Below are 27,808 nucleotides of genomic sequence, written 5' to 3' on the forward strand. Positions count from 1 at the left end.
TTCATCTAGAATTCGACAGGCTGTTCAAATGAATAATTTATTGCTAAGCTCTTGGAATAATTTATCTGAAGAATATGGTTTCATGATAACCAATATTCAAAAGAGAACATTTTAGATGAATTACCAATAATAATTAGTTTTACTAAGATTGAATAGAGATTTTTCATCTGTGAATTCCACAAAATTTTTCAATTCTATCAGAGCAACGCCTACTAATCGAATGTAGCGCTCAACGTCCGTTCCCACTACCCAAACAGTGAAGAGAGACAACAAGCGTACGACGATTTCAAAATGCATCCCTATCGAGTGATAGGCAAGCCCTATCTATGTACCTCGGCTTATGTACAATTCTATATACTTGTCGGCCATTTACCAACCCTGCCTTTGCAAAATCAGGGAAAAGCTTCAGTGCATAGCTAACTGCGTTCGAAATCCCTTCAACATACCCTTTTTACCCAGTCTAAACCTACAGTTAAATTACGAAAAAATCACAATAAACTAAATCAACTGTAAGTTGAAAAAATTCTTATTTGTGTGCATGGCCACCCTTAAACTGTGAATGTGTGTGTGGTGCACAGTGTTCTGCAATCGTGTGTGCTTCCTTCTTCCACCTTCTGGTTTCTTTTTCATCTTGAGTTTTCGTTGGCTTCGAGATTTCTTAGAAAGAGAGGCGCATGCTTGTGCATGATTGAGACTACTTTCGGCTAACTCGTTCATTTTTGTTCATTGTGGAATGCATGTTTTTCAACCATTATGCATCAAGGGCTTTAAGTTTGAATGTCCAAAATTTCTTAGTGATACTTCCTTCTAATTAAATTTTTTTTATTTCAGAAATTCACCATTGGAACTAATAGTACAAATCAAACATTCGTGATAAAACAAATTCGGCAACTCATTCAGATAAAACGCACATTGTAACGCAGCAGCTATAGACCAAAAGAACAATTTTTTTACCGAAAATAAAGCTAAGTTCAAATATAATAATTTCTTTCGCACGTGGCTTTTTGAAGGGCATATTTAAAAAAAAATTTCTCTACATAACTCACGGATTTTTAAAATATTGAAAAACTGTATCGGGCAAAAAACATCATAACAGACTCAATATTTTAAAAGTGCCGGTTAAGAATTCTTTCAATAAACCTCAAACTTTGATAATAATAATAAGGGCAATCTTCCCTCCAGTCTTTTTGTTGAACACACTTAGATATTTTTTAAACAGGGCAACTAACTAAACGGGCTAAGTTAATTAACAATAGAATAACAACAATTGACAATTTGATATTGATTATAAAACGATTAATATAATTTGAACATCTCAGTTGATCTTAACACAATTGATTTTTTAACATTTCGAACTACTTGAAACGTCTGTGATCTTTATATATAAAAAGGATATATTAATTTCTCGGTTTAGGTGTAACTTTTTCGAAAAGATTCTTCAGTTAAGACGAAAAACATATTTTTCCAAATATACGACTCTTGTGCCTTATTGTCGGCCTTAAAAAACTTCCTATTAGAAAAGTTTGTATATTATTAAAAAAATAAATAAAAAAGATAATAAAAAAATCGAAAAGGAAAATCGTGGCTTATTTTGGAAAGTATAAAATTGTTAGCGAAAATTGTTGAAAATTTCCTAATAGTGACTGAAAACCGACCAACTACGACACCTCATCTGGAAGGACATTGAGTTTGGACTTCCACACAAAGGGGGTAAGTTAACTGTCGTAAAATCATCGTAAAAGGCTGAAAAATGAAACGGCTAATAATAAATTCAATAAAACAAATTGTTCTAGTTTCCGTTTTCAGCCTATTCACAATGCATGCAAATTCGCAATTCCTATTTAATCAATTTCCAATGAATACACCGACGCGCCACCCTCCAACCCCTAACTTATTATAATTCAGTATATAACTTTTTTATCGGTATATATCATTCGACTGCGCATGCTCCGTTTTTTCGAAATTTTCCGAAAATCCGCTTCTAGGTTATAAATTCGAAATGTCGATGATGGCTGGGTTTGAACAACTTCAGTGCGATTGTCCAAAATGGCCGCCGTGACGTAACACTACCCTTGTCGGCGCTGACCAATAGAAGAGCTCCGATTCTCTGCAATTTTGTTTTTACAATGTTGATATATTTATTGCTACGCCACACCCTAGATTATTAATGTATTTTGGATGGAAATAGTTTTATTGGATTTAGAATCTAAAGAAAAAAATTTGTCCGATGCGCCTAATGTTCGCCATTTTGAAAAGATAAATCTTTTCCCTTCCCATTTGAAACACTTTTTCGAATGAACTAGAATGATTTCATTTGTCAACATGAGATTTAGATATGGATCGCGACATAAAAATAAAAATATTCTTGTACTTAACAAAAATAACTTTCTTACATTCGCTTAATGATATTCGAATCATTCAAGTCAACAACTTATTCCTATTATGATTATTCTCATAATGAACTTTTTTACATTCACGTATGAATAAGTGCCAACGTAATAAAAAAAAAGTGTGTTCATTGATAACTATTAGATTAATCTAGTCAGCATCTCAATTCTCAAGATTCCATTGAAATTTTGTTTAGTATATAAATTTTATATGTGAATGCATTAAAAAAGAATCATCTTCATTGATGATTAAAAAACATCCATGGAAATTTAAACTTTAAAAATGTCTAAAATTAGGGGATTATATCAATTTTCTGTAGAATATAATTGAAATAAATTTTTAATATAGATAGTTTTTCAAAATTTTCCAGTCATAAGAATCAAATAAAATTTTTTTTGTGTCCTTTGGGAGCTTAAACACTCTGGAAGTTGACTCACAAAAATAAGTATTATGAGATATCATTAAGGGCGTAATTTTTTGAAAAATGAAATAGGTATGTTATTCCTCTAGTATTTTTTATATCATTCAGTTGAGAGGAGTCTACCATTTTTTGGCATTTTTTTATTTCTTTCTGAAAAATTATTCGTATCGAAGTATTCGAAAGTTAATCACTTTCAAGAAACTTGCAGTGAAATTGTGACGAGTTCATTCAAAAATTTGCAATGAAAAGTATAGCTTCAAAATGATGATGAGTTGTTGTTTAATCAAGCGGTCACTTCAAGTCGATTACTTAAATTTTGAGCAGAGTATTCAATATTTTCATCGTAATCATTCATAAGTGTCTTTTACCCACAGCAAAATATATTCTGAAATAATTTATAGGACAAAATTCACTCAGTTCAAATCTTTTCATGAACAAAATTACGAAATACAGAAATTTTGAGCACTCAAAAAGCAAAGTTGATGGTAGGTAATATATTGAACGGCTCAAAAAATAAAAAAAATACTCGAAGACCTAGAGCTTTTATTTTATGATCTAGAAATATTAGAATCACAGAAGACATAATCATCCTCATCTACCACAAACCTTAGGAAGATAGCATCATAAAATATTATATTCCATTCAAGAAAACAAATGATCCAACATGGTCCCCACGATAGATTTTCTTTCGATCTCAATAGTCATTATTCATCTCACAGACTGATCGGCTCTTAAGCTTTAATGAGCAGATGTTAAGGTTAACTTCCTAGACAGGGAACATGATTTTCGTTAGATCATGAGGAAGTACAGTTACCTAGTTGAGAACTGATTGAAATAAACGACTTCTAAATTTGAATAGCGAAGTTGGCGATTGTGAAAGTGTAGATACCAACCATAGGTTCAGATTTAAGTCATATCAATCTATCAAATTCAACATCAGGAAGTCTGAATTTTTATATATTATTAATGCCACTCAGAGTCCTCTAAAAAACTTGATTTGATCCCATATTCTTCAAAAATCCACTAATATTAAATTTAATCTACATAATTGTAATTTTCTGAATTATGTATTATGAAAACAAATTTCATTACTCCCTTCGAAACTGTTGGCCAAATTTTGATAAGGTGATAATGTGATGTTTTTATGACTTGTCATACCTACCTCAAACATACATATAGATGATGCCGAATTTGAAATTCAATATCGAGTAACTGTGTATTGAATTTCTGGTTTTCACTTTTCTCTAAAGAAAATAAATGTATTTGTATTAGTTTTCAGAAATTATCTAGAAATTCTTTCAAATGGTTCGAATTTTTTCATATTTTGGTCATTCTTAATTTAGTCATTGATTGTTCAATGCTTCAATTGTTGACTACTCCAAGTAACTATTGAATCCTTTTGTTTACACCTTCCGATCTTGACCTAGACAACGCTTCATTTTGTTGACAACGCAATGTAAAGTTTTCTGAACTGGCATCCGCAATGTGCTCTGGCATGATTCGAATAGATAAACATCGTAAATGATAAAGAGGAACTTTGCTTATGAGTAGAAAGATCAATGAACGGGTGAAATCGCTCTGAGGATGCATGAGTAAAAATTCCAATATAGGGTGTCTTATATGATTATTGGGATATGTGATATGTGATATGTGAAATCACAAGTCACAGTATGCAAGATGTTTTTCATTCATTCCAAGTTCTTTCAATGTAATAGTAAAAGGAGTTTGTTTGTTACACATATATTACACAGGGCAACAGATGTTTTGCTGTCGAGGTTTTTTTGAGCTGATTCTAAATCAATTCGATGTCCTGAATTCAAATAACATATTCTTTTTTACCTAGGAGCTCAAATTTTCAAGATTTCAACTTGATTCATTGACTTTATGAAGGCAGGATGCTGTATTAATTGTCTTATTTGTGGTCCGTCAAATATTCCTGCTTTGAGTTTTTCTGTGCTCAACTGATGCCTTTTTACCCCTATATATGTAAAACATGACCCATTCTTATCAAGAGCCTTTACAAATTGCTTCATTAAGCTCAACTTTATATGTAACGGAGGAAGTATGATTTTTTTTCTTACTCAGTCAGTTCAGGTACCTGATAGGCAATGGTTCCACTATTTATAGATTTAGATAGAAGAATATAAAATATTTAACTCGTTCATTCATGAGTCAATTACATCCTTGTATATACCTTACACTATACAGTTCTATGGTCTCCAAGATTGCAATTTCCGCATAAATGAACGAGCACTCAAAGGTTGGTGCTTCACAAAAGTGCTTTCCTCTTCGTTATTTCTAGCAATCATAGCAACAGCAAGCTGAATTTTTCTTGTCTATTACATTGCAAGCCTTCCTTAGAACGAATATTGGATGGACAGGGTGTGAATCATTAATATTTTTATTGTTATTTTTGTGTTGATATCAAAAAAATTTCGATGATAATATCCTTGTTATATTATACAAGAAACTGTATAATATAAATATAAATTAGGATTAATTGTCACCAAAACCATAGTTTGAAATTAACATTCAAAATAACAACAATTGTACTATTGCCCTATATGTATCTACTAAAAGTTAGTAGGATGAAAAGAACTATAGATGGGGTGCATCTGATTTTCTGCAAATAACTAAACAAACTGAATAGTGGATTTCAATCTAGTCAGATCTATTGTGTGTACATTGGGTAATTCTGTTCGATAAACTACTCGAATTTATTACGAATGAATACCTATGTAATTTGCATTGAGTACAGCTTTATCGCTTGAAACTATTTCCGAAAAATTCAGAATTCCTGAAGAAATGAGCGATGTGTCGAGGAACAACCACTCAAACAGAAATTCACATGGATATGAAATATTTCGACATTGTTGTCAAAACGGCGTTAAACGTAAATGAAGATTCCATGAATAAGAAAATTTGATAGGTATAAGAATAAATATTTTTCGTAAATGCATCTTCACTTAGTCACATCCCCTGGATTACTGATTACTGGTTACTTTGCACCGGGACTTAGAGGTCTATTGTGCCCCCATCAAAGTTGTTCTCACTACTGCACCATCTACAGCTCGTCTTTCAGTTCGAGTTCTAATTAACTCGAAGGATGGTTTCAAGAAGGTTACATTCTCGGGTCTACAAATTTCTCTTTGGTAGCATTTTTTGCGTTTGGTTTGGTCATTCTGAGACCAGGTGACCAAGAGTTTTTTCTTCTTCCCCACAGAATCTAAACTCATAAGTTTCTGATAACGATCTTCTTATAAGGTGCTTCCTAAAGCGATAGAAAGTGAGAAGGGTGTAGCATGGTCTTATTGCGATTCAAATAATTTTTAGATTTTGCGGTATCTATTAGGAGCTCTTTGGCGTGATCCATCTGCAGAAGATTCTACCAGAGTATTTCTCTATCGGTTTCCCTCTCTCTTTCTTCTAGGTGCATAATACAGTAATATAGGGTGTTTTTTTCGAGGTATATAACTTTAAGTTGGCATTTCTGTTCAAGATGGCGACCGATTTAAAAGCTGTCAAGTGATTTATTCTCAGTTTGGTTTGGCAATTCATCATGAATAGACTCACGCCTGAAAAACGCTTGCAAATAGTGCAATTTTATTTCGAAAATAATGGTTCTGTGAGGAATACGTATCGCGCACTACGTCCATTTTATCGTTTAGCAATGAAGCGCACTACTGGTTGAATGGCTACGTCAACAAACAAATCTGCCTCATTAGGAGTGAAGCTAATCCTCAAGTGTATGTCGAAACACCGTTACATCCAGAAAAACTGACTGTTTGGTGCGCTTTATGGGCTGGTGGAATCATTGGTCCGTACTTCTTCAAAAAAGATGATGGCCAGAACGTTACAGTCAATGGTGATCGGTATAGAGCCATGATTACTAACTTTTTCATTCCTGAATTGAACAACCACGATGTCCAGGAGCTGTGGTTCCAACAAGACGGCGCAACATGTCACACAGCTCGTGCCACAATCGATTTATTGAAAGACACGTTTGGTGATCGCCTAATTTCACGTTTTGGACCTGTGAATTGGCCTCCAAGATCTTGTGATTTAACACCGCTAGACTACTTTCTGTGGGACTATGTAAAGTCATTGGTCTATGCGGATAAGCCACAAACCCTTGACCATTTGGAAGACAACATTCGCCGTGTTATTGCCGATATACGGACACAAATGTTGGAAAAAGTCATCGAAAATTGGACGTCCAGATTGGACTACATCCGAGCCAGCCGTAGCGGTCATATGCCAGAAATCATACTTAGGATATAATGCCACAAGATTATCTTGCGGATAAATAAAATTCATGTCAATCGAATAATCCATCGTTTTTTTATTGCAATTTAATGTTCTATAGCTCTGAAAAAAACACCCTGTACTTATATCTACCTACCTTTAGGCATTACTTCCTAACTAGGATTTTGATCTCAAAGCAATGCAATTTAGAAAAACTATTGTTAAATATATTATTTATAGTATTCATAATTCAGGAAAACATTATCAGTATTTTTTTTTATTAAATACACGCAACTAGATCATTAGCGTTTATATTACATAAAATTATTATATTATTATCGACATCATAATATGATAAAAACATATTTGATCATCGATTTCGCACGAAATAAAACTATTTAAAAAGTAAGGACTCTTTTACAATTTTTAAATTTTGGTAAACCCAAATTTTGAGAGTAAAAAATTCCAATGCTGTCGGAAAATTGTAAAACAGGGGCGTCTCTTATTCATTCATCCAATCCATCCTGTGTGGTCTGGACTACCAATATCTGCGAGCAGCACAAAGATTCAATAAACCAATTACTCTGACAATTAGATTTTTCCGGAAAATCTAATGGAGTTGCGCCCGGCAAATGAACCTTGATAGTTTGGACGATGCCTGTGGGTTTTATAAAGATAGAACCGAAGAACCAACATGCTTCGTACGTAAGAAAAAAGTCAAAAGAACTCGATGGAGTGTACGGAGCATAAGTGAAATAAAACGACGACGAAATACATTGACCTACCCTACACAGAATCTGTTAACTATAAGGAGGCTGTGCATGTATACATATAAGACAGTGGCGCGCGACATCGAGAAATACGAAAAGGTGTTTCAAGATTCGACACTCAGAGATTTCAGCATAATACCGGTTAGTGAGATGAATTATATTTGATGAAAGATGACGACTTATTATTATATATTTCTTTTTTTGAGTTGCTTCTAGTAAGGAAATTTCTTGACATTTTTTTTGTACTATGTTGACTCTTGAGTAATTGATGTTTATACAATTCGTGACTTGAAAAATATTTAAGGGAAAAACGAACTTGATGTCAAAAGCTTTTGAGTGCTGAGCATATCGAAAATCACAGAACTCATACTCATACCTCATACTCTCATATCTATTATTATATGGATGTATTTATTATAATGTCATCGTTGTCGGTTATTTTATCTAGATAAGGAATATCGATGAAACGATTAATTGAAATTCGGTGTGAACATTCAAATGATCATTTTATAGCTACCAGTAAAATTTCAACCTTATTGGATGTTGTGTACAGAAATATTGTATATTTCATTTAGATATTTTGTCTGTATTTTCTATGGTTGAGGTTACCAATTAATATAAAGTATGCATCGAGCTTGAAATTGTTATTGTTTTTCACAAATTTCAAATCAGTCGGGTCTGCTTGGAAAATTCGTTTTTTTTCGATATTTTTCTTCCAGTTTTTTGTTCTGGTCACGCGATGAACATTTTGCAGAAAGCTTGAAATTCTTATTTCACATCTAAATGCCGATCGCATTAGTACTTATGAAATAATCTGGAAAACAAAATTCCAAATGGTCATATTTACTCCTAGCCTAGTCGATATGTTCGAAAAAGAGAAAAACATTGACGTGCAGCCAGAAGGTTTGCGCTATTGTTCAATTTTTCACATATTTTGAATGCAAGTCAAAACATTCAGGACTGATGATATGCGATGAGATCATAAAATTTCAATTCGAAGTTTTTTTTTTAGAAAAAATTTCCTTAGGGACGAAGAATGTACCCTTGAAGGCTTAGACTTTTTCTTTTTTATTAAACATATGTCATAATTGTATATCGACACCAAATTATGGAAGAAATTTGTTCATTTCGAATGAAATTGATCTTTTTCTGAAATTTACTTTTTTTTAAACTAGGTCTGCATCATCTTGCAAAAAAACAAGAAAATTTGCCTCCTATTACATCTTTGTATTTCTTCGACCCTCCCTTCTAATATCAAAAATGTTCTAAACAAATCTGTTCATCTTCCGAAAGATATTCTATGATTCATCAGATCAGAGATACTTTTTTTTTCTCGTGTAAATGAATCTAAATATACAAATACCCCCGGTTTCTAAAAGACTGATCAAATCTTTGTTCAACTAATATAAATTCAACTTAACAGCGATGTCATATCCATTTTGGTTTCCGAAATGTTGTACAGTGTAAAATTAACTTATCTATGTTATCTGGATCTTTTAACTTGAAAAAAAAATTAAACCGCATTTCATAAACCCAAAGTGACGCAGAATGTTCAAATAAAAGGAGTTAACCTTACTTTCAGCAACCCAAATGACGCTTGGCCATAGAATTGACAGCTGTTAAGTTGAATTTTACGTTGATTGGCCTTTCAGAAACCGGCCGTAAGTTTATCGAAATTTCAGAATTTTTTTCCTATAATAAGATCCGCACCGAATTTTTGCAAGAACTCTCGTTTTACCATTTTGCAACGGATTTCTAAATTTCATTTTGATCAGATGGAAGAAGTATATAGCACAGTCAGTTGTCTAAAAATGGTGGACAGACGGACAGAATTGCTTTTGACCTCAAATTCTGCATCAGTGAGTCGAACCCAATCGGTTAAAGAAACCTTTAAGGCTATATGTTCGAAAATAACAGACATTTGGCAAAATGATAGCCTGCCTTTCCCCTGGAAAAATATGTCCTTGCTCATATCTATCAATTTACTTATTTTGGACTATCTAACTTGGTTAAATCTTAATGTGGCATTTTTATAGTTAAGTGAAAAAATACTAAATTTAACTGTTTTCTTGTCAAAATTTATAAAAGGTCGTCTTTTTCGAAATTCCAATGCTCAATTTCTCTAGATTCTGATTGGCACCTCTCCGAATACATAATCAAATTTTTTCTAGCTACAAGTAAAAAACATCCTTAATTTTTTCGTCTTAACTCTCCCATCCTCACCTACGCCTATGCCTGAACTCTCTCAGTACAGTGCGGGGGACAGAGACAGCCTCACAACCGAAGTACGTTGACCCAAAGGTTTCTTTCTACAGTACTTTATTTGCATGTGTTTTTTTTATCTTGTTGCGTTCTTTTACAGCCTACTTTAACTGAAATAACTCAGCTTGCGCTGGGATAGGTTATGGTCTCTTCCAAGTGTATACATTTTTTACTTTCGTTTATTTTTTCGCGTCTCTCATCCTTTCTCTCTCTAGCTCACTCCGAGCGATTTATTTTTCTCTATGAGAGTTTGTTAACTCGGGTTATTTTTGCGTAGGGATTAATTATTCTTGAACTAACATATGTTGCGTTTATTGAAGACTTAGACCGGTGCCGTCTTTCCGGAGATGAAATCCGTAATCTGATCGTGTTCATACGCGGGAAAAAAGTGGGTTTTGAAATTTCATCTTTCTCGCCTTTTTCTAATTTGATCTATGTCTTTAGAAATTCGAATTATAAGGAGATACATAGTTGGCTAGAATTACTACGAGTTTCAGAAATTCAAATTATAAGGAGATAGTTGGCTGGAATTACTACGAGTTTAATTAATTTTTTTTCTGGAATTAGAATGGATTTTGATGAACAGTTTCTCTATAATCCTCATAAACAATGAGAAATTTTTTCTCTGCAGCCAATTTGTGTGGGTACAAATGAAGAATAACAGTTTCAAACTAGTTGCAAAATTTCTTGTTGATCGCATCTGTATAATTGTAGAAATTTTATAGAAAAGCTTACTATTTTAATAGCAAGAGATCCGATTGAGTTGAAATTTTTCTTGTGGATGTACAAATAACGCTGTGTACATAATTTCATAACGGTCGCGTCACTAGATCCACAGAAAATTAAAAAAAAAATGCCCAAATATTTTCTCAACAATAGATCTGACAACTTACCGTTCGAATGTTCTTGCAAAATTTGAAGAGAATTTTATTACCAGACCCATCATTAAGATAGATATATTAAGATGTTGTGGCCTCCAAGGGCGTGGGCGAAAGAGGTGCATGAATGAACACATATAAGCTCGTAATGCCAAGTCAGTGCCTCAAATTTTTATAGTTGGAATAATTTTGATTTGTATATTTGTAAAGAGTGTATGATTTTATTGCTTCAATCTCCTGTCTGTTTGAAACGGTGATAGGTTTTTCAAAATTCATATTATCATGTTTTCGTTTATAGCTCTCAAGCTCTCCATATAAATTCTCAGTCTTTCGAAGTATACATTCAGTGTTTGTTGGAGTTTGTTCGAAAATTGTTAAGAACCTTTATTATTCAGATTATAACTTGTATTTTGTCGATGACAATCAATCGTTATCCTCGCCATTTTTTGGAATTTTCTCGAGGAGGGGCCTTTCGCAAATTGTGCCAGCCATCTCAGGTTTTTTACTTTGGCTTCTCTCCTTCTGCCAATGTGGTTTATTATGTAGTTTTTTTTGTGTTGGTTGCTGATGCCTGCATTATGCCTTTAGCCCTAGTAATGTTGCTATTGAGAAGACTGCTCACAAAATGATAAGGTGCAATGCTATGAGATTCTGGTCGTCAGGAAGAAATTTGGGTAGTTGGAAGAGTTTTTCCATGTCCTCAATCTTGGCAGAATAGATGAATTTAGTAGTTCAGTGCTCTCGAATTCTGGGAAGCATCTTTTGATTGTAGCAGATAAACGCCCTAACATCTCCTCTTGTTCTTGTCATTATGCCAGATTGTCGACGGATGCAGCATATATGTTTGGTTATTGCTCGACTTTCACTGATACCAAATCAACTATTGAATGTTCCCTAGCATTCATTTGTGTATTGTTGGTCTTATTGTCGCCATATTCTTGGTTTTCTTCGATTGCCACTTCGTTATTAGTGATGTTTCCATTCTGTAGCCAGATGTTTTTTTGTATGGGCTTCAGTTTTACAACTTGTTATCGATCAGATACTCTTGACTGAGAAACTTGGAATTCGAGATAGTTTCTGTGAAATTCATCTTCAAGGTAAATGATTCATTCATAGATTTTATCCATTTTATTTTATTCCTCATTGAGGATCTTGCGCAACACCTTCAGGAGTCGGAGAAAGTCACGTTATTATTCTCCTAGGTTCTTGAATTTGTGGAGTCGTAGCATTCTTTTCGATATGAGCCTCCTCAGCATTGCCAACGACGTCTCGAATGTTGTCATGTCCAGCTCCAGCTCCAGAAATGACTTTACGAACCTCATATAGCGGCTTTATATTCCTATTCCTCAAATTTGACGACCTTTGATGGCTTTCTACGAGCCGTAGACCTACGGTGTAAGAATTATTGAGCTGCTTTCCACATGGCTTCATTCTAACCCTGGACCTTCGGCAGGTTTCAGCTTCATGTATCAGAATGCATCTGAAACTGGGGTGGTGAGATGGGCAGAAGTCGATTCAGTTCTCCTGATAGGTGGATCTCTGAAGATTTCCAATCACAACTGCCTGTTATTTTTCTTGATTCCATAATTTTACGTTGAAGTACCTTCAAGAAACTTAAGGCATAGTTTTCCCGTGAAGGCAGTTAGAAGTAGATCTTCTTGATGCAAATATTTTCAACAAATATTTTACCTACATCGAGATCTATCATGAAATCCATTAAAAAAACCTCATATATTTCGCATCAGATCAACCAATGGATATAACTCATACGCAAGCTGGTTAAATAGGAATTACCTGAGGCCTCTCGGTGTCGATTCAACCACGCCGCGCGAACAAGAGAAAAAGTTCTTACACCGAGGGGTGTAACGGTCACAGATGGAAGTAGTTTGACATCGAAGTTAAAGGTCTCAAGTTCAAATACCGTATGTTGCGCATAGAATCGCACGCCTCCTTTTCTTTTTATTCCGGACTGGGCATATGACTTAGATTAATAGATGGTTTTATATTATATAAATGATCGCGGCAAGAAGTTGTTTTGCTTTTATTCGGCGTTATTAAGTTTGTTATCGTATGTAGAGAGATCGCTTGCAGATCTAAGAGGATAATTTAAGGACCTGAGGTTATATGGTTCTTTAGGTACTATACAGTCATTTTATTACTTTTCAACGAGAATTCTCAGGTTATAAAATCAGTACAGGACAGCTTGATACACTGAATGAAACATTCAGCAGATCTCACCAAAAGATTCAATACATATTTTTGTGCATTTGAATTTTTTTTATTAATAAGTGCATGTTATTCCTATGAGTGTAGTTTAACGATTATAAAACGAACTGTCTTCATAGTTTATTAGGAGATACACGTAGGTATAAATATAACGACTCAATTCTTTTATCCATTTTTCGTCGGAGTGGAATTACAATAACCTTTTTTTATTTATTCGATTTCAATGAAACCCAAATGCTCTGAGCTGAACTAAATCAACCTGTGGAAGTAATGACATCCATTCGCTAGTTTTGGAATTGAGGAAGAGTGTATACTCGTACATACTTTCAAAGACTGTCTTTGAATGTCTGTAACATTCGAATTTTGAACCGGGAATGGCCTACAACGATAAGGTTCGATTCGCTGATGACCTATACATCATGAAATTCGATTCTGTCCTTCAGTCATAGGGATGCACGGCATGGTTTGATTTTCAAGCTACTTGGCTTGAGCTTGACTTGTTTTCCAGTCAAGCTCCCAATTGTTGCCCTACTGCATTTAGTAATTATTGTGATAGTTTTGTTTCCGATCGGTCCCCCTCTACTTCTTTTATTTCTAATTATCATTAATGTGTCAATTGTTTGAAAAATATGTATATCGGTAAAAAAAAATTTCTGGGTCGAGAGAATGCCATATGAGCACGGACAACTTCAACTTTTGTGCTGGCATTCTCCCGACCATGTTTTGTACTCTTTCCCACATATAAAGAACTGAAAAAAAAAATGAATAAATTATTATTTATTATTTCATAACTCGATAGCATCCAAAGAAAACTAAGCTATTTTCATTGAGTAAACAGTCTGCGCAAACAAAGAAGTAAATCGATCTATTACATTATGGAAAACCTCTAGAGATAGGAACAAGGAAGTTAACACATACATATTAAGGAGGCTACGGCAAACTGAAAAAAGTAATAATATACAGGGTGTTCCATTTGAAATATCGAAGTTGTTAGTACCAAATTTCCAATAAAATCGTACCTTCCGTTCTCCGTAAAAGTCTAGGGTACCATCGACCGTGGCTCACCCTGTATAAATTATAACAATTCCAAGCTTCATGATGCATTTTGCGTTAATAGCGTCGTCGTAACAATAAAACGTTCAAGCAGAATATCGAAAAAAAATGAGGAAAGCACCTACATGAATCAAGGAGCTTTTGAGCTCTCGTTCATTCCTGTGGCAATTACACCCTTTGGAGAGCACAAATATATCTATAAACAGTTATGCGATTTCCAAAAGTGCAATTGGCGCATGAATGACGAGCGCGCAAAAGCTCCTAACTTCGTGTATGTGTTTTCCTCATTTCAAGTTTTCAAGAATTATAATAGATATGTAAGTAAATAAAAACAAACGCACTTTTACAGAACTTGAAGATTATCTGAATGTTCTTGGGGAAAATGTTACAAAATATGTGCTCATTCTGGCAAACAATAATTTAATATATTGTTAGAAAGCTTTTAGCATTTGCAATTTCTTGAATCATCTTTTTTGTTCATGGACTCCGATAAGAGATTTTTTTCATTCAGAAAGTTCAATATATGATTCAGTAGGTTATACGCAATCATTAAATTACCGATTACGAAACAAAGATAACTTGAAATGTGTTTGAAGATGTTTGGGTTGGTTCAGATAGCAGAAAAAAAGGATAGATCTGAGCGTTTACGGCAACACAATTACTATAGCTTAAAAATAGCTTATCGAACATCTATCCTTGATCAATAGGTTCATATCGTAGAGAAATATGACTGAGATTAACGAGGATATCCATTCTGATCAAGGAAAGGGATGGCATTTGTAATCATCGAAGAAAAGAATTATTCAAATTCATATAGGTATATCTTTCAAATTCAAGGATATTTTTCAAAATAGAAGGATTTTCAAGAATGAGATGACACCATCGAAGATTTTATATAATATTTGATTAAGTATTGAATGTTGATGAAGTTCTGAGGAAGCCAAGGTATAGATCTCTCTAAAATTGCAACTTCACTCATCACCAAAATTCACTGAAATCGAGAAAACGTTATAGAAGTGTAGGGAAATGAGAACTCATAATACGAATTACTCCTATAAGTTATCACTCATCACTAAAGTTGCAGTAAAATGAAATATTGAAGAAAATTACAAATATCATTTTTTATGTCATGATTATTAGTCCAGGTTCTGCACATTAAAACGAGTCTGGCAAATGAAAATTCGTTTATATGAAAATTCAAACTGATGAATCGAATACTTTGTTCCAACGTTTCTCAATGATTTTGAGGAAATACCAAGTTTTGATAATTGAATTGGAACTTGAATTGAATTTTCGAAGTAAAATTACAATTATTGTTGTCCATTATTTGGGGATTTTTCCATTCGATTGCGGAAGGAATCCTGAAGTATAATATGATCCTAATTAAATTTTCTGATATTTAATTGGTAATAGAGATTGTCCTTTCTTAAATTTTGAAAAGATTCAAATGTTGTTCTTCATCTAGTTGTTGGTATGCACTCGAATGCGTCACAATTTAAAAACGTCCTGCATTTTTTTAAAGTACGACGCTCTATTCATAAGTTTATAGTGAAAAGAAGACGTGGTTCTTAAGGGTGCAAAAAGTCTTGTTTTATTAACTGACTCTGAACCCCTACAATTTGGCGCCCCGGCAAATTTTCCGGTATGCCGCTCCTGGCGGTGGCCCTGCTAGCGCCTGCTATAGCCGTTACCTATTTATTATTATTACTTTTTTTCGATAGGAAGTGGAATTCTCAAGATACTATCGTTTCATTTAATTCTGATACAAAGAAATCACTTCTAACTCTAACAGAAATTTCGCAATCGCAAAATAGTTGATAATACTTTCTGCCCTTGGAAAAAAAAATAATTTTGTGCGGAGAATATCTGATTAATAACTACCATCGAGAAATTGCCATCAATTACTGTTAACTTTATTATTAGACACACAATGGTGGTAGTATCTTCTCCTCTCTCACCAATTCGATAAATGAATAATAATAATAAGTCATATTCGATAGGAAATCCGAGAATAAATAATCGCAATGTGTGTCTTACTATGAAGCTTCATGATTTCACGACGCGATGAAGATAATTGAAAATGGTTAATAAAATGTTGAAAAGAACAGAGTCAAAATGATGAATGGTCATAGTTATAACAATAAATATTTATATATACAGGAACGTACTCAGGATGGAAATAGGAGACTACCTAGATTTGAGGATGTGATTTTTGTGTAAACTACTCTCGAGTCTCGAACATATTTAGAAATTAAGATTTGGGTTTTTCGTTTGCAAATTACACATTTTTATCATAAAAAAGCATAAGTGCACTCATGTAGGTGTGGTAGGTATTTTAATTGAACTGAAATTATAGTGTATAGGTAGTTATAGTGTTCATATTAGTAAGTATATTAAATAGCTGTAAACAAATATTGTGAATGAGCTTTTTCAATGTATTATACACATATGGTATATTCTGTGAAAGTATATGTAAATTAGCCATTATTTTAGAAAAATAAACAAATACTATGATAAACAAATAGAACATATTATACGGCTCAAAAAAGTGTATCTATACAATGATCCTTACTGATCATTCAAGCTAAAGGAGTATTTTCAGCATTCTGCTGCTTCGGAAATGGTCAAACCCCTGAGATTTTATTTCAGAATTATACTGATGTGAATGAAATATTTAACTGAATTGTATAATCATGCGAAAAATGTATGTATTGAAATTTATAGGTTGACTATCCAGTATTGAGATTATTCTCTAAATAACTGGAATTGAAACGAACATAATGACTTTTAGTAATGAAAGGTCTTTTTACATTTCATCTTTCATATGGAAATGGAGTAATCCGTTTATAAGAGTTACTCAGTTCTTTTTGAATAGTAATAAAAATTACTTAGTTTTCTGTCAATAAAATAGATATAGATAACAAAGCTATTTGCTACCTACCTACATTGTCTATATAATATGTTATGTCAGGCTACGTCTTTCAACTTACACAAAAAAAAGTTCATAACTTTTTCAAAAGAATTTGTCAGAAGTGGGATTCGAACCCACGCCCTCAGAGAGGACCAGAACGCCCGAAACCTGCAATGCAGGCAAGTGTCACTTGAGTCTGGCGCCTTAGACCGCTCGGCCATCCTGACATGTGTATCACATCGAACTATACAGCTATTCGATGTAAAGCCAAATGATATCTCAAAATGGTTTACATATAAGCAGGTTATTCTTATATTTTCACAGATTTTAGATGCATATCGGATTCATCTGGACATAACATCATATTATAAATTTGTAATTTTCGAGCCGAACTTATTCAATAAATGATCACTTTTAGATTTAGTGGTTAAATTCAATACAATCTGTTCGGCACTAAAGAGTAAAGAAGATAATTTTAATAAAAAATAAAAAAAACACTGGCCTGGTTCTGCTGCTTTTGAGCATTCGTCTATTTCAGCGACCTACGAGAACACAGAACAGTATATAAATACAACCTATATAATGAGCTATGGTTTATTTTGTTATTATACCGATGTCTGTTATTCTATCTAGATGAGAAAACCACCCGATGATATTCATTCCCAAACGTGAAAATTTTAATTTTTGAGCGGCCATCTAGGTCCATCATTTTGTCACATATTCTGTGATTTTCGAATTTTGAACCGGAAATGGTCTCAAACCATTAGCTTCGACTCGCTGATGATGAAACCTGTTTCAAATTCGTGTAGGTACACATACATAATTATTATCGAACGGTATGATCTAGAAACATGAAATCTGCAGGGTACGTTCCGATTTGAATGTCGCAGCTAAATTGTAGATTAGGGGTTCCTTGAATATGGCTGTTCGAAATTTTGCTTTTCAAAATAGCATATTCGATCGAAATGAAAATTTGCATTTGGATTTTGAATGATAATTTGAAGTATCATGCAAAAAATCATATTGATCGCGTTTAGATTTTGGGAGATGATTTAAAAAAATAATTTTGAGCTTCTTGCGAAATTTCAACCTGATCACATGATTGAAACCATAGAGAATTCAAGAAAAATTCAATTGAGTTGTTTATAGAACTTTTTTCTTAAAATTATCCTTTGAAATCATTCATTCACCTTTGTCAGAGCCGCATCAAGGTACTATTCATATTAACTTTTTTTTGAGCCTCCAGATGGCCCCCGAAAATTTGTTTTTAAATTGTGAAAAAATTGTAATTTTTTTTTTAACATTTATTTTATATTTTTACCAGTTCTCGAAATGAATATCGTTTTGATATCCGCCTATTGGATAAATATGAGGTACTTTCCACAATTCAGGCGTATTATATATCTGTTGATTTTTTTCTCAAAAACCGTGAATTTCAATGAAACTACAAGAGACATTATTCGTTAAGTATGGATCAGTCTATCCTAAATTTATGTTCTTATTGTAAAATATGAATGAAGAAAAAGTTATTGTGAAACACCACCAACAATTTTTTTGAATGCTTTTTGCCCGCATAAAATGTCAGCTCAATTTAATTTCAGTGAATATTTTGGTTTTCAAGAAAAAATTTAAAACTACTTTTTGTGCAACACCTTTAGGGCTATAATAAGCAGGAAGGGGCTGAAAAAAAGTTTATATAAAAGACCCACTCAATTTTTGATAAGAAATCACCACTTAATTTTCTGCGCAACTATTCATAAACATTCTGTATACAATATTTACGTATTTTCATTTAAACCATTGAAATACACATTTCATGTACGTATAAAAAGATAACTCCTGAAGATATAAAAAACCGATCGTTATAAAATTATATCAAAGAAAAAGAAGCCGCACTTCACACAAAAATAGATGGTACCGTTTGCCGAAGAAATACCACAGTCCCCAAGCTTGATGAAGCGCAAAAAACTCGTGAAAATAGGGGTTAGCACACATGCCGACGCGCAACCGTAATATTTATGATCTAAATGCGGCACCTTTGAACATGCCGACACCCGACAGAAATATTTATGACTAGATTACTATACGTTTGAACATATCCATATTTATATTGTTTCTTACCTTTAGTTAAAGTTTTGTTGATCTTGTAATTATTTTAGGCTTAGTAATCAAATTCTAGGTAAGGCTAGCCATATTTTAAATGTTTCCAGAATCCAGATTCCTCGGTATCGCTCAAAAAATTTTTTTTAATACCTTTGGGCGCTCCTACGGTCCTTGCGCCCGTGACAAGGGCCACCTTTGCCGCGCCCTAGATACGACCCTGTACTTTCAATTTAGAATGTATTGAATGATTGTGTAAAAAGTACGTATATATTTAGAATAGTAATTCCAAGATTGGTGCACTGGTGCAGAATTTCGGCAGCATCATCAGAACCACAGAAAATTCATGTAGAATATCGAAAAAAGTATCATATCAATGAGAAGAGATCTCAAGATATGAGATTTTGCAAGTGAATATAATAGAACAATTTTCAGCTTTATGCAGAATTTCGTGTTGATCGCATCATCAGAATCATAGAAAATTCAAACAAAATAGGAAATTTTCAGCGCTCGCCCATATTAATAATAAATGTTCTCTATGGGCGCTTGAAAGAACGAGGACTCAAAAGCTCCTGATTTCATGCACCTTTTCTTGTTAGTCTTCTAATAACACAATCGAGAATTTTTATTTGGGCGATTAGCCTAGGATATTCTTCTTGCCATTTTACCAATTCCAAGCTGGATGTTCATTCCAGATTAATATTGTAAGCAAAATAATGTAAAGTGTAGTGATTGACATAGATTGTCATAGATAGTGTGCCAAAACTATTTGAAGAATTTAGTTGATCATTTCAAAAATTATAGGGATGATAATGTTCTCGAGGAAAAACATGCGGAAGCTGGAAAACTAGCGACTGTTCTTGAGATAGATAAGATAATAGAGAAGGTTTTTCTCTGTTATATACTGTAAGACGAAAGTATAAACCGAAATTGTTCGATTATGAACAGACGGATGAGGCACCTCAAGATCCAAAAATTTCTTTTTGAAAATAATTGATCCAACACTAAGTTCCTTAAATAGTGGGTTTGATATGATATCTGATTACGATAACGTTTTTTGTTTTATTTGAGATATTCTTCTATTGAATGAAGAATTTCTATTAAAATGCTGCCATGCTCTTCCACAAATGCTAACTGATCAGGAAAAAAAGACGCTGACGTGAAAGAAAATGATTTATTCAACGAGATGAAAGCCCTAAGATTGTTCTCATTATCTGAAGCGAAAATCCTTTTGAAATTCTACAATATATTTTTGAAAATAATCTAACTTCTTCTCTACCGAATCTTAGTATTGCCTCAAGAATCCTTCTCACTTTACCTGTGTATGTTGCTTCTGGTAAGAGATCATTCACTAAATTAAAAGCTATTTAAACTTTACCATGTCATAAGAAAGATTTCCTGGATTGGCAATCTTAGATATACAGCAAAAGATACTCGATAAAATTGATTGATTGATAATATAAAAGAATTTGCAACAGCCAAATCTAGACAAACATCTATTCAATTTCTGGATTGATCCTAATTAAATGTTTATGCCTTTATGAATAATTTATAGAAAAATACAGCTTAAGTTTTGAAACACATTTGAAATGTATTATATTATATTACAACTAACACCATAAAGTTCTTAAGGCAATGAAGGTTGCTGATAGATTTTCAACGATTCTACACTGAATTCTTAACAAACCTAAAAAAAAAAAATTTCCGATTATCCAGCAGTGCTTTTCTTCACCTCCCCCCTTTAAGGGGCGCCAAAATATGTTCCGCACGCGGGCGTTGATGTCCCTTGCGGGGGCCCTGTTTGGGCGATTAGCCTAGGATATTCTTCTTGCCATTTTACCAATTCCAAGCTGTCTGTGCATGGGTGACATCAAATTAAATTGTAGCCAAAATCGGCGAAAAGTCGTTCTGCATATAGCGCTCGCTCTCTTTCTTCCCAAATCCTACAGATCGTATTTTTTAAAATGGCGCCTTCTAGATCGTTCGTGAACTCGTAGATCGCCCACCACACGGCATAGCTCATGAAGGTGGAGGGAAGAATAGAGCTGAAAGAGAAGAAATTCCTCAACTAATCAGGTAAGAGAGTTTAGACCAGACAACTCTGAAGCTCTCGAATGTACCGTTGCGCGCCGGTTTGTTGGACTTCTAGATAGGAACGAAAGAAGAGATTATTATAGGTGGAATTAATACTATACGCGCTTGGTGCGGGTTCTGTAAGCCGTAACTGGTTTTTCTAGGACGGTGCGCTCTCCCACATCAAGTGCTGCCCGAAGTACGATATGTTAAGTATCGAAGAAAGGTGCATGGAGCTTTCGGTCGGTTCACGGATTGAAGGATGATGGGGGAAGTGGTACTGCCGCAATTCGACACATATTTCAGCACAAGAGGTTGATGATTAGGGGAGGAAGTTGGTCTGAGATGGAATAGTCTTTGAATAAAACGACTGCATAACAATATACCAAAATATAATAATTTAACCACATACCGGGGCATTTTTCTTGTAATATTTTTCAAATGTTGCGTAGGGTAAATGCACTGGTTAGCCGACCGGCACTGGTTCTCGACCATTCCGTGATTTGAGATAAAATAATAATAAAAATTTATCATTCTACCCTTCCAAGATAGTTTGCATAGTAGTGGTATAGGTCAAAGTTTTCGCGCTAAAAATTAGTTTATAATCGTCTATCATAGAAAAGGGTTCTTTCTCGTCCTCTCTTAGAAAAGTGCTTTGTGATATATGACCAGAAAATAGTAATTATTTCTTATTTTAAATGAATTATGTGTGTATATTTCGTTCCATATCAACTATAAGATATATTTTCGAGTGTATTTCAATCAAAAAGCAAATAAATGTATATTTTTTTGTTCAATATTCGGCGGTCGCGAACTGCTATTGGAAAATTTGTATCTTTTATTTCTCGACCAAAGTGGTCGAGAACCAATATGTTACTTCAATAATTGTTTATTTCAACCGATATATTTCTGTTGGATCATTTTCGTTTTTTTTTCGATACTCTGATTCATTTATATATCTACTTTCTGAATATTAGTTTGCGACCACCGAATTAACGTTGAAACACTTATTTCTACCCTTTATTTATTCGCGGTCGAGAACCAATTTGATTGTAATTAAATCTCGACCACTGGTGGTCGGTGTTTCATATTTTATTTACTCATTAGTTTCTAAATAAATATTAAGAGCAAAATAACCAAATAAGTATGAGATGCTATTTTGAAATATTTATAGAAAGTGGAAACTTTTGCAAAATAATTTTTTTTTACGTTCCGAGTGTTTCTTACTTGATAACCTCATCTGAAACTTATCTGAGTGATAGATAGTAATGTCGATGGTACGGTACGAAAGTAAGTACTAATCACTCATCTCGCTCTTAAGTTTTTTATAAAATTTTCAAGTGGAGCAGCCACTATTATTAGTGGTCGAAAACTAACACAAAAATGGTCGAGAACTCTGCGGCGGGGTCGAGAACCGAAGGTTATTGAGATTTTCTATATGTTTCCACATTTCAAAGGTTGAATGCGGAAAGAACGCTTAAAATTATTTGACAAATCATTTAAAACTCGCCAAACAATCGATGAACACCAACACCATTAAAATTTGATAAGTTTATGTGTGAAAAAATCGTACTATATGAACACTCGGAGAATGTAGTTGGAAATTGTTTCCAAATATTCATAAACTCTTGAAGAAATTGCCAATTTTACCTGTTACAATTTGCTGATACCTACTCTGGAGAGATCCTTTTCTTCAAAATATATTCGAGAAACTTCATAGGTCAGGAGATACTGAACGGATGTTCCACTATCGATTCACAGAGAAATAAATATTGAACTACGTAGAACGTCATCGATTAATTTGTCTCAAAAAATTCTGGAATATATTTTGTCTGTATATTTTTTTATTGATTCATTTCATTTTCCTATTTCTTTTTATCAATATATCAATTAAACGGAGTAATTGCATGGGCTCAACCCAAAATGTGAACTTTCCTTAGAAAGCAAGCTGAGTATGATAAAAATAGTGCTAATACCAAGCAGGAGTAGCCTGGTATAATACGAAAGACAATAAGAAAGTTCAGTCACAAAGTACAACACTAAATAGAATTATCAGAACAGCGGTTGGCGCCCTATGGTATGTAAGCAACCAACAAATCAGAGAAGAATTGAAAATTGAAACTATGGAGGAAATAGCTAACAAACAAATAAAGAAGACAATAGAGACGTTGAAAGAGCAAGATAATAGGGAATTAAGAAACATAATACAAATCTCAATAAGGAAGACAGATAGAAAGAAATACCTCTTTCAAAGAACCAAATAGAAGAAAAAAGTGACATGCAGAAGGAAGAAAAGTCTTCCAATTAGACAATAGTAAAAAATTATATTTAGTAGAGGCGTCCCTACACCTCTAGTCCTATATATAAAGACCACCTGTGTTTTGTCACTGGAATCAGATGAAAATATAATTCCAAACAACATATCTGACCAGCATGGAAAAAATCAAAACATTATTTTTTTCATTAATCATATTAATGATCAATGAAATAAATATCGTTCTGCATAAAAAGAATCCAAATCATCAAAAAACATTATGTATTCTATCATCGAAAATGGCTTATATAACATTCGAAGAAATGAAAACATATTATCCAAAAAGTATATAAAAGGTAAGATTAACGTATCTCAAAAATGAAATAAGTCAACATAACATAACAAAGATAGTGAAAACAAGGGAGGAACATTCCACAGTCATTGAATAAAAATCAGTCAAAAAACCCAGACTTGGTCATCATTGAAATAATTGACATACGATGGAAAAACCCTTCAATTTTCAAAATGATATGAAACAAAAATTAAAATTTTTTTGTGAAAAAATTATAGTGAGTTTAAATTAAATTGCCATACGAAGGTTTCTTCCAAAAATTAAAAGAATCATATACAGGGTCTTTCACGAGGAACCTCACCCATATTTATACGGGAAACTACTGAACGTATTTTCATGAAATTCAGCACTTATAAGTATTTCACGATGCTGATGAAATCTAAAATATTTTCAAGGCATGAGCACCTCCGGTTTTTCCGGAAATGACGTCAACTTCCGTTTTTCAAATTAGAACACCATTTTTTTATTGCAGAAATAGATTCCCTTCAAGTTATTTTGATGTAACATTTTTCAGTTTTGGTTGGAAAATTCTCTCTGAGCGGGAAAATTCGAAAAAAAAATCGAAAATAGAGGTCCGCTGAAGCATAAATAACTTCGAGGTTTTTGGATGGACAATTTTCATTTTTGGGATTTTTCAAGATGTAAGATTGATGTATCCACTTTGAAAATCGAAATTGCGATTCATGATACAGGGGGTGAAAAAATCGCTTTCAAAGTTAGGGATGACAAAATCGTGAAAAATCAATTTTTTCAAATTAGAACCCCATTTTTTTATGGCAGATATTGAATCTACCCTAAAATGGATATTTTCTGAGTTATTCACAAAAAACTGTTTTTCGTCTTGAATTTTCAGCTATTTCTTTTCCCTTCACGCCAAAAAGATGAAATTTTCAGGAACTTTTACTTAAACCATGTTTTAGATTTTACTACCTTAATATGCAAGAGAAAATTAGGCATAGTGATCGATTTTATAACTTAATACGAATTTTCACCAAATTAATAGGAAACACAAAATGCTACTGAATAAAGAGGAATTTGGCAGATGTAATTAATGATATCTATCATTAAAAAAAAAAGAATGTAAAACATGGTAAGTTTTTGCATTTGGTTTATAAGGAATTATTTATTTATCACTGGAGAGAAAACCGATGGCCGATTAGTTGAAATAAAGAGGTTTCCGATACAAATTCGAATCAAAATTCGCCATCTATTTAGGAACAACCTGTAACTTTTTTCTCTTGCATATTAGGGTAGTAAAATCTAAAACATGGTTTAAGTAACAGTTCCTGAAAATTTCATCCTTTTGGCGTGAAGGGAAAAGAAATAGCTGAAAATTCAAGACGAAAAACAGTTTTTTGTGAATAACTCAGAAAATATCCACTTTAGGGCAAGGGTGTGATGCATACACTCACATTATTTTTTAACGTAGATTCAATATCTGCCATAAAAAAATAGGGTTTTAATTTGAAAAAATTGATTTTTCACGATTTTGTCATCCCTAACTTTGAAAGTGATTTTTTCACCCCTTGTATCATGAATCGCGATTTCGATTTTCAAAGTGGATACATCAATCTTACATCTTGAAAAATCCCAAAAATGAAAATTTTCCATCTAAAAACCTCGAAGTTATTCTTGTTTCAGCGGAGCTCTATTTTCGATTTTTTTTTCGAATTTTCCCGCTTAGAGAGAATTTTCCAACCAAAACTGAAAAATGTTACATCAAAATAACTTGAAATTTTCTAAGGAATCTATTTCTGCAATAAAAAAATGGTGTTCTAATTTGAAAAACGGAAGTTGACGTCATTTCCGGAAAAACCGGAGGTGCTCATGCCTTGAAAATATTTTAGATTTCATCAGCATCGTGAAATACTTATAAGTGCTGAATTTCATGAAAATACGTTCAGTAGTTTCCCGTATAAATACATTCAGAATGTATCGAAACATGAAGATAACTTTGTCCTCTATTCAAAACAGTATCCTCATACTTTTCAATGCAAGTATTCATCCAATTGAGGACTACTACATATATATTTGGCTCTTTAGAAAACAATGAAGCAGAAACATCGTCTTTGCCGATTACGTATCTTGTTTGGGTCTTGGATCCTCGACCGCAAAAATAACAGACCGAGAGTGAGCTCGCCGTACCGGAACACACTCAATCCAATTCCATCCACCCACAACATCTCGGCACCTGAAATTTCACCCATTTCGTAAAACCATAACAAACCAGGTGCTCCGTCAGGCCTAAGCACCCAAGGCGGTATCCGCGTCGACGCCAATACCTGCAATACAACAAAAAAGATTTCATTTGTTGTCGATTAAAATAATGAATCGAATATTGTTCGAAACTAGGTCGTTCCGCAACCATTCCTCAGCAGCCTCTGACTTCTCGATCTTTCGATTAGTTGTTTACGGACGTGGATCCAACACACGCAACAAACCCGATCTATGTAATGCTGAATTATGGTTCTTTGTTAGCTTGTGTTGACGAATTATACTTAGTTATAGTCTGGACCTAAGTTCTTTAAGAATTCAAATGGTCATAACAAAAATATATTATGAACAAGCTGTGGCAATCCGGAATAGTTTATTTTAACCCAACACCAGCCAACGTCCCTTTTTTGGGACGCGCCATTTTTTCCGGCTTTCTTCAATACGATCACTGAAATCAAAAGTGAAGTGGTATTTTCTTATAGATTAAAGTATGTCCTTCCCGTATTTATTGTCAGATGGCTCTCAGCAACAATAAAATAACCGTTACTGATTCAACAAGTTGGCACTTGTCTGGTGCGTTCAGGTTGTGATACATACATAGTGTTTTCAATGTATTCCTGCCGAAGAAATTATAATTAGACCATTGCAGTTTTTAAATGAATAGTGTCTTGTGCGATACGAAATGAAATTGAAATTACTCACATCGTAATCTGTTACTAATTCGTTGTTGAGTTTGTTGTCCCAATTTTGGGACATTGGCTGGAAGTGATAATTGTGAGTAGCAAAAAATATATGACTGTCTGTGACATTGAACACATATTTGAAGATCCAGAATTTTGGAGAGATACGCAAAATATATACATACATACATCTTCAATAGAAGATGTTGAGGAAGCCATAATTCCTCCTGACCCGGATATTTTAACCGACACAGAAAATTTTGAAGAGAACGACTTAGAAGGAGAAGAAATAGTCGATGTTGCAGGTACGATGGAACTGTTTACTTCTAACCCTATTGACGAATCCGAATTTGATATTGACGACGAACCTTTATCTGAAAAAATAGTAAAGTGGACCAAAGAAAAGAGCTCAAACTGTGATAATTCAATTCCAAAGAGTAACGATACTCTAACGTGGACGAAAGGGCAAGTGACATATTCAAAGACTGATATTATTTCTCGAGATAACACAAGAATTTGCGAAAAATGTGATTGTACCCCACCACGATATTTGCTTCGTACCATTCCATAAAAAATAATTTTTTTTCCTAAAAATTTTTTTTTCTGAAAAATTTTTTTTTTATTTTTTGTTGTATATAATGTTTTTATGAATTAATTGAATGAATGTTGCTACTAAAGTGGTTGGTCATTTTCGTCTTGTTTTTATCCAAATAGATCTTCATTATATATCATTCCCTTTCAGCCATCGTCCCAAAAATGGGACGCTAATTTTCTGCGGATTGAGAAATTTTTGTTTCAAAATTTTAGTGAATATTTCATTAGAGAACACTCAAAAACCAGTTTATACAAAAAAAATACCCGTTTTTATTCTATTTGAGTTCTGGCTAGTATTGGGCTAAGTTCAAACCGTACTATAGGTATAATATCAAAAGTTCAGGGAATTCATGATAATAATAATATTTATTAAATTCCTTCTGACAT

General features: G+C 33.5%; 1 protein-coding gene and 1 non-coding gene across 2 annotated transcripts in view; one reads left to right on the plus strand and one right to left on the minus strand.

Moving 5' to 3' along the window:
* Positions 1-407: 407 nt before the first annotated feature.
* Positions 408-27,808, plus strand: part of LOC123674906 (zinc finger transcription factor lin-29-like) — a 145,610-nt gene continuing 118,209 nt past the window's right edge. Inside the window, exons 1-2 of the mRNA XM_045610052.1 lie at positions 408-509; positions 832-1,710. The gene's annotated coding sequence lies outside the window, so the exon portion shown is untranslated. The remainder of the gene's footprint in view (positions 510-831; positions 1,711-27,808) is intronic.
* Trnal-caa lies at positions 17,268-17,381 on the minus strand. Its single transcript has 2 exons — positions 17,344-17,381; positions 17,268-17,312 (listed from the first exon to the last, which is right to left on the minus strand). It is a non-coding gene; the product is annotated as a tRNA-Leu (tRNA).

The sequence above is a fragment of the Harmonia axyridis genome, chromosome 3, assembly GCF_914767665.1.
Source record: "Harmonia axyridis chromosome 3, icHarAxyr1.1, whole genome shotgun sequence".
Classification (NCBI taxonomy): Eukaryota; Metazoa; Arthropoda; class Insecta; order Coleoptera; family Coccinellidae; genus Harmonia; species Harmonia axyridis.